This window comes from Nerophis ophidion, linkage group LG05 (genome assembly GCF_033978795.1).
Source record: "Nerophis ophidion isolate RoL-2023_Sa linkage group LG05, RoL_Noph_v1.0, whole genome shotgun sequence".
In the NCBI taxonomy this organism is placed as follows: Eukaryota; Metazoa; Chordata; class Actinopteri; order Syngnathiformes; family Syngnathidae; genus Nerophis; species Nerophis ophidion.
The window spans coordinates 39,709,778-39,718,278 of record NC_084615.1 but is presented as its reverse complement, the minus strand read 5'-3'; positions in this window follow the sequence as shown (position 1 = coordinate 39,718,278).

Sequence of the window (8,501 nt, the reverse complement as noted above, 5' to 3'; positions counted from 1 at the left end):
AGTGGGACATCGGTGACAATAATGACCCAGTGGGACGTCGGTGACAATGATGACTATGAGAACCTTGGAGAGGAGGAAAGCAATGGATGTCGAGCGGGTCTAACATGATACTGTGAGAGTTCAATCCATAATGGATCCAACACAGTCGCGAGAGTCCAGTCCAAAGCGGATCCACCACAGCAGCGAGAGTCCCGTTCACAGCGGAGCCAGCAGGAAACCATCCCAAGTGGAGGCGGATCAGCAGTGCAGAGATGTGCCCAGCCGATACACAGGCAAGCAGTAGATGGCCACCGGATCGGACCGGACCCCCTCCACAAGGGAGAGTGGGACATAGGAGAAAAAGAAAAGAAACGGCAGATCAACTGGTCTAAAAAGGTGAGTCTATTTAAAGGCTAGAGTATACAAATGAGTTTTAAGGTGAGACTTAAATGCTTCTACTGTGGTGGCATCTCAAACTTTTACCGGGAGGGCATTCCAGAGTACTGGAGCCCGAAATGAAAAAGCTCTATAGCCCGCAGACTTTTTTTGGGCTTTGGGAATCACTAATAAGCCGGAGTCCTTTGAACGCAGATTTCTTGCCGGGACATATGGTACAATACAATCGGCAAGACAGGATGGAGCTAGACCGTGTAGTATTTTATACGTAAGTAGTAAAACCTTAAAGTCACATCTTAAGTGCACAGGAAGCCAGTGCAGGTGAGCCAGTACAGGCGTAATGTGATCAAACTTTCTTGTTCTTGTCAAAAGTCTAGCAGCCGCATTTTGTACCAACTGTAATCTTTTAATGCTAGACATGGGGAGACCCGAAAATAATACGTTACAGTAATCGAGGCGAGACGTAACAAACGCATGGATAATGATCTCAGCGTCTTTAGTGGACAGAATAGAGCGAATTTTTGCGATATTACGGAGATGAAAGAAGGCCGTTTTAGTAACGCTTTTAATGTGTGCCTCAAAGGAGAGAGTTGGGTCGAAGATAATACCCAGATTCTTTACCGTGTCGCCTTGTTTAATTGTCAAATGTTAGAGTTGTATTATTAAATAGAGGTCGGTGTCTAGCAGGACCGATAATCAGCATTTCCGTTTTTTTGACGTTGAGTTGCAAAAAGTTAGCGGACATCCATTGTTTAATTTCATTAAGACACGCCTCCAGCTGACTACAATCCGGTGTGTTGGTAAGCTTTAGGGGCATGTAGAGTTGGGTGTCATCAGCATAACAGTGAAAGCTAACACCGTATTTGCGTATGATGTCACCTAGCGGCAGCAGGTAGGCGCTGAAGAGTGCAGGGCCAAGGACCGAACCCTGGGGAACTCCACACGTTGTTGTGATCCGGCTTCCGGATCACACATCTCTAGCATGTTTGTCTTTTTTTGTATTGTCCTACTATGTTTTGATCATGTTTTGGACTCTACCGATCCCGTTTGTTAGCGCACTTCCTTGTTTTGTATTGTCACCATGGCAACCTAAGTATGCCTCCTGCACGGACTCATTACGCACACCTGTTTTGAATTATTTGTGTTGTATTTAAGACCACCTGCTACCTTAGTTCCTCCTGGCTGTTTTGTTTGCTACTTGCAACACGCACGTTGGTTCTTATTTTTGTAATCACTATTGCTAAGTCTCGCCTTAGCTTTGCGTGCGCTCTGCACCTCTATTCCTGTACTCTGCTCTCGTTGCTAATTATTAGCATAGCTCTCCGTGCATTCGGCACGCCTTTTCTTTGCATTTTGTACCAGTATTATTTTTTGTTTTTGTATTAAATCTAATCTTACCTGCAACTCCTGCCTGTCCTGGTCCTCTTGCATCCCTGGGGTAGCAACACGCATCCATTATGCCTCGCCATCGTGTCAGAAAACAGCCAGCACAACGCCGCCTCGCAGTGGACCACCAAAAGTCTTCCCTTCGCCAAGCCGCGAAGACTTTTTCCCCGGACAGCAGCGCGCAGACAACAGCCCAGTACTCTTCCCTGAGGTTTGGAAGTTTTGTTTTTTCTCCATATTCCAACCACTCTTCCGACTGGGCTGTAAGGCCAGGGCATACCTCCGGCCCACCGGTCCATCACGGTGACGTCATTTCGTCAACGCCCCCTGGTGACTCAATACCACCCCCTGTCGATGATATTTTTTCTGAGGATTTTTATATTGTTGAGTCTTATTCTCAACCTGTTTCAAATATTGACTATGATTTTTTGGACTCTATAGACACAACTAAGTTCTATACAGATGTTATTTCTAGATGCAAACTAAGGCAACATGAGCTACCTACTTTTCTTCCTCCACCTCTTAAGCCCCGTTCCCCGCCCAAGTCTGGGTTTTTTTCTCCTTTTTCAAAAGGACATGTTGGTCAACTTAAAGGGGAGGAGTCTGCCCACCTCCAAACCTCACACCACCCTCCCTTAAGGTCAGTCCCTGACCATAGGGAACGGGTCTGGGATCCCCGTCTGGAGGGAGGGGCTAAGGCCTATAGCTTTGGTGGGGAAGTAGCTCAGATGCTAACTGTCAAACCGCAGCCTCCTATGAGGCCACCTCCACCGATATTCCGCTTAGCTCCTCCTAGTAGACCTCCTCCACCTGTGTTTCCCCCGGTCAAGCCACTAAGGCCACCTAGACCTCCTCCACCGACTTTTCGACTCGCTAGTCCACTACCTCCAGTGCGCCCTCCACCACCGGTGTTCAAGCCTAGTCCCAGTCCTGGTCCGACTTCTGGCCAACATTGTAGATCAACTCGTAGACTGAGTCGTAGTCCGGGTCCTTGCCCAAGTCCTTATAAAAGCACTAGTTTGATTGTAAGTACTGGTCCTCACACAAGTCCTTGCCCTAGTCCTAGTGTTAGTCTAAATCCTCATAGTAGTCCTAGTCCTCCTCTCTGCCAGTCTCTTAGTGCTCCTCGGCTGACGCCGACTCCTGCTCCTCGGCTGACGCCGACTCCTGCTCCTCGGCTGACGCCGACTCCTGCTCCTCGGCTGACGCCGACTCCTGCTCCTCGGCTGACGCCGACTCCTGCTCCTCGGCTGACGCCGACTCCTGCTCCTCGGCTGAAGCCGACACCTGCTCCTCGGCTGAAGCCGACACCTGCTCCCAGTCTGGTTCTCACACCAGCTCCCAGTCTGGTTCTCACACCAGCTCCCAGTCTGGTTCTCACACCAGCTCCCAGTCTGGTTCTCACACCAGCTCCCAGTCTGGTTCTCACACCAGCTCCCAGTCTGGTTCTCACACCAGCTCCCAGTCTGGTTCTCACACCAGCACAAACTCCCAGTCTGGTTCTCACACCAGCACAAACTCCCAGTCTGGTTCTCACACCAGCACAAACTCCCAGTCTGGTTCTCACACCAGCACAAACTCCAAGGCTGGAGCCCACTCCGGTACCAGCACCACGACAGGTACCGGTGCCAGCTCCGTGCCGCCAAGCACCGGTGCCAGCTCCGTGCCGCCAAGCACCGCCGACGACGGGGCTGGAGCCCACACCAGCGCCGACGACGGGGCTGGAGCCCACACCAGCGCCGACGACGGGGCTGGAGCCCACACCAGCGTCGACGACGGGGCTGGAGCCCACACCAGCTTCGACGACGGGGCTGGAGCCCACACCAGCGTCGACGACGGGGCTGGAGCCCACACCAGCGTCGACGACGGGGCTGGAGCCCACACCAGCACCACCGACGACTCCTGCGGCTCCCAGGCCGCCTCCGACGACTCCTGCGGCTCCCAGGCCGCCTCCGACGACTCCTGCGGCTCCCAGGCCGCCTCCGACGACTCCTGCGGCTCCCAGGCCGCCTCCGACGACTCCTGCGGCTCCCAGGCCGCCTCCGACGACTCCTGCGGCTCCCAGGCCGCCTCCGACGACTCCTGCGGCTCCCAGGCCGCCTCCGACGACTCCTGCGGCTGCAGCACCCGCATCATCCTCGCCAGCTGCACTCGGGCCTGCTTTGGCTGCAGTCCCCGCACCCTCGTCTGCTGCTTCCAAGCCTGCTGGGATTTCGGTGCTGAGGCGTCGTCCACCACGTCGACCACGGGCGTGGCCTCTGCGAGGTCATCCTCCTCGCCAGATACTCCCTCCTCCATGTCGGCCACGGATGTGGCCGTGCCCGGGTCGTCCGCCTCGCCGGGCACCTCATCCTGCGAGGCGGCCACTAATGTGGCCTTTTCGAGGTCGCCCGCCAAAACTTTTTCGGCAGCAGCGTTCCACCCGCCGCCGCCACATGATGTGTCCTCGGTGGATTCGGGGACATGCGATCTGGCGACCCTCCACCGTGGACTCCTTCCGCCCTCCCTTCGTTTGTGAACTTTCTGGTTTTGGGAGGGGGTTCTCTTTATTGCAGTTTTTTGGGGGCATCTGGGATCTGCCCCTTAAGGGGGGGGTAATGTTGTGATCCGGCTTCCGGATCACACATCTCTAGCATGTTTGTCTTTTTTTGTATTGTCCTACTATGTTTTGATCATGTTTTGGACTCTACCGATCCCGTTTGTTAGCGCACTTCCTTGTTTTGTATTGTCACCATGGCAACCTAAGTATGCCTCCTGCACGGACTCATTACGCACACCTGTTTTGAATTATTTGTGTTGTATTTAAGACCACCTGCTACCTTAGTTCCTCCTGGCTGTTTTGTTTGCTACTTGCAACACGCACGTTGGTTCTTATTTTTGTAATCACTATTGCTAAGTCTCGCCTTAGCTTTGCGTGCGCTCTGCACCTCTATTCCTGTACTCTGCTCTCGTTGCTAATTATTAGCATAGCTCTCCGTGCATTCGGCACGCCTTTTCTTTGCATTTTGTACCAGTATTATTTTTTGTTTTTGTATTAAATCTAATCTTACCTGCAACTCCTGCCTGTCCTGGTCCTCTTGCATCCCTGGGGTAGCAACACGCATCCATTATGCCTCGCCATCGTGTCACACGTTACCTTAACGTAGTCCGAGGTCACATTGTTATGGGAGACGCACTGCATCCTATCAGTAAGATAAGAGTTAAACCAAGACAGGGCTAAGTCTGACATACCAATTCGTGTTTTGATACGTTCTAATAAAATATTATGATCGACGGTATCGAAAGCAAGGAAATTGAGATGCAGTCGGTCATGTGTTCAGACTTCTTAGTTAAACTAGTGGTGTTCCTCAAGATTCTATTATAGGTCCTCCATTTTTCATCATTTGGGGTTTTCAACTGGTGGCGAGTTCAGTTTAAATAATTTGTGGGGGACTCACATCTCAAAAACACTTGAACGTCTGTCATCGAGATCTTTGACTAGCGTTTTTGCAGAATTTCCTTAAAAAACGCATATTGCTCCCCTTACTTTGACAAAATAAATACACCAAAATCAAATGTCTACTGTAGAGGACAAGGAATAATAGTGAATGGTGAATTCCTTAGCTTTCTGGAAATGTGGACCGCAATATCCCTGGTTTGGGGGTTTATTTCAGCTGCTGCAAATAACATGCATTAATGCGACAACTCCATGCATAAAGTGCCGTAACGCACCTTTATTATGTCCCTGACGCCAAAATTAAACAGAAATATAAATCATTTTAATCGTTTGTGATGGTAATCAAAGAGAGGCGTTGATTTGAGAGGTCAAACCTCCAGTGAAATGATCAAACGGTGACAAAACCTTGTAAGGATTAATATTTTTTGACACCACAGTGGTGAAAAATGAGCTCTGGGCTCCAGCAGGTGCAGGTAAACATCCTCCAGTATGACCTGCAGCTCATCAGTACAAGACTCCGCTGTCACCTTCCATCAATGCTGTCTCTGTGGTGCTGGAGGAAGGCCAGGCGAAAGGCTCTGCCGCCCCTTGGTGGTCACATGTGGTAACGCAGCCAGTTCAACTGCACACCTGACATAACACGTCAGTTTGAATTTTAATAAAAAGGGTTTAATATGGGCAATTATTTGAACCAAACTAATCCACAAATACAATTTGAAATGAATTTAAAAAAACAACAATGTTTGCAGATAAAACAGTATAAAAAAGTTTATATTATCAACAGTTGAAAACATAATAAATAAACAAGATTTAAATATATTAAATACATATATATATATATACATATACATTATATATATATATATATATATATACATATATATATATACATATACATATATACATATACATACATATATATATATACATATACATATATACATATACATACATATATATATATACATGTACATACATACATACATACATATATATATATATATATATATATATATATATCAAAACGAGAAAAAAAACATGTACAATAAGGAAACATCTTTTCCAGGGGGAATTATGTCTCTGGTTGATGTTCCCATTTAGTGTGTACAGTTAATACATATTTTAAACAACATAATAAAAAAACCAACAATTAGGTTAAAAAAGAAAATCTGAAGAACAAAAATTTGACGATTATGTTGTTAATGCAACAATATAAAGAAACATTTATAGCTCTAAAAAATAGACATTTAAATTTAAACAAAAAAAAACTAAATATATATATATATGTATACAAGTTTAGATAAGAAACATGTATTTTTGCTTCACTATTGGCAAAAAACAAAAAAAAAGTCATGAGAATATCATCTGAGCCATAATTATATATACATATACATATATACATATATATATATATGTATATATATATATATATATATATATATATATATATATATATATATTTGCCAATAGTGGGGCAGAAATACATGTTTCTAATTATCTAAACTTGTTTCTTTTAACAGTCTGATAAAAAAAACAAAAAACATGTGAAATAAGGAGACATATTTTCCAGTGGGAATTATGTCTCTGGTTGATGTTCCCATTTAATGTGTACAGTTAATACATATTTTTTTAAAACGTCTTAAGAACATGAACAAATGAGCAATAATTCTACTTGATTTATTTAATTTATTTTTTATTTATTTATCAAATTTTATTCTTGTTATTTATCTTATTTCATTTCAATGCAAAACTATAAAGAAACATTTATAATTCTAAAAATTAATAAAAATACACATTGAAATTTCAACAAAAAAATGTATTAAAGAAAAATATCTTACACAACAGTAAATAGGGCTCAGATAAGATTCTTTGTTTTTTTTTTTTGCCAATAATGGAGGATAAATACATGTTTCTAATTAATAAAAATTGTTTTTTACAGTCCGATAAAAAAAAAAAAAACCTTTTTCCAGTGAGAATGATGTCTGTGGTTGATGTTCCCATTTAATGTATATAGTTAAAGCACCTAAAACAAAACCGTATTTAAAAAAAACACACAAACTAGCAATAATTCGATTAATAAAGAAAATCTGAAGAATTTAAAAAAAAAAAGATTGATACTCATGATACTACTGTGTTATTGTATGTTAATACAACAGTATAAACAAACATATTTCTAACCCTAAAACTACACCTTTAAATTTAAACAAACAGTTACATTAAAAAAAGACAAATATCTTAAATAAGAATAATTGTAATAAATAATACATACTTTTCTGTGGCAATAGTAGAGCATAAATACATGTTTATAATTATGAAAAAATTGTTTAGTTTTTACAGTCGTTGACAGTTTACACCATATGTGAAACCGGATAAAAATGTATGAATATATATATATATATATATATATATATACACACATATATATATACACACACATATACATACATAAATATACATACATACATATACACATACACACACACATATATATATATATACATACATATACATACATTCATATACACATATACACACACACACATACACACACATATATATATGTATATAAAATGGCTAAATAATATTAGGATGTGAATTTTATAACAAAAAAGTTTAATTTGACTCCAATACTGGGGTGCATTTTCGATTCAAAATCAATTCTCAACTCGAAACCAATTTTATCAATTTATTATTTGGTATATAAATTATGAAAATAAACATTTTCAAAACGATCTACCAAAGCTCCTCCTTTGAATGGTGTACATGTGCCCTTATAAAGTCAGGAGTTGGCCACTGAAACCTATTTTTAAAAACAGATTTGAGTGTTTTGAATTAATTCAGTCTTCAAACAAAAATCATGATTCAGATACTCTTTTGTGCCCCCCCCCCCATTATAAAATCACGTCCAGCAAAAATTAAGAGTGTCAATGACTATGTAGTTTTTAAAATGATTACATATTTAATTATGTTTTAAACTATCAGCAATAGTAAATATACCAATATATACTTCCAAAACAATACTAAAAATATAAATAAATGACTGGCAAAAAGCATGCTCAACAATTAAAATCAGTTACAAGTTTAATGATATCCAGACGGGATATTATTTAGATTTAACTCAGGCTTACATGTATCCACACAAGTGGTTATTTGGAACATGTAACTGGTTTTGTCAAATTGCTTAAAGAGTAAAAGAAAAGTACAAATAAAAGATTTGTGGTGTTGCCTTCGACAAGCCATTTGATTGTGTGCAATTTACGCTTTTCATTCATTGAAAGCATTTTGAAGTTCCTTAATTGCCATT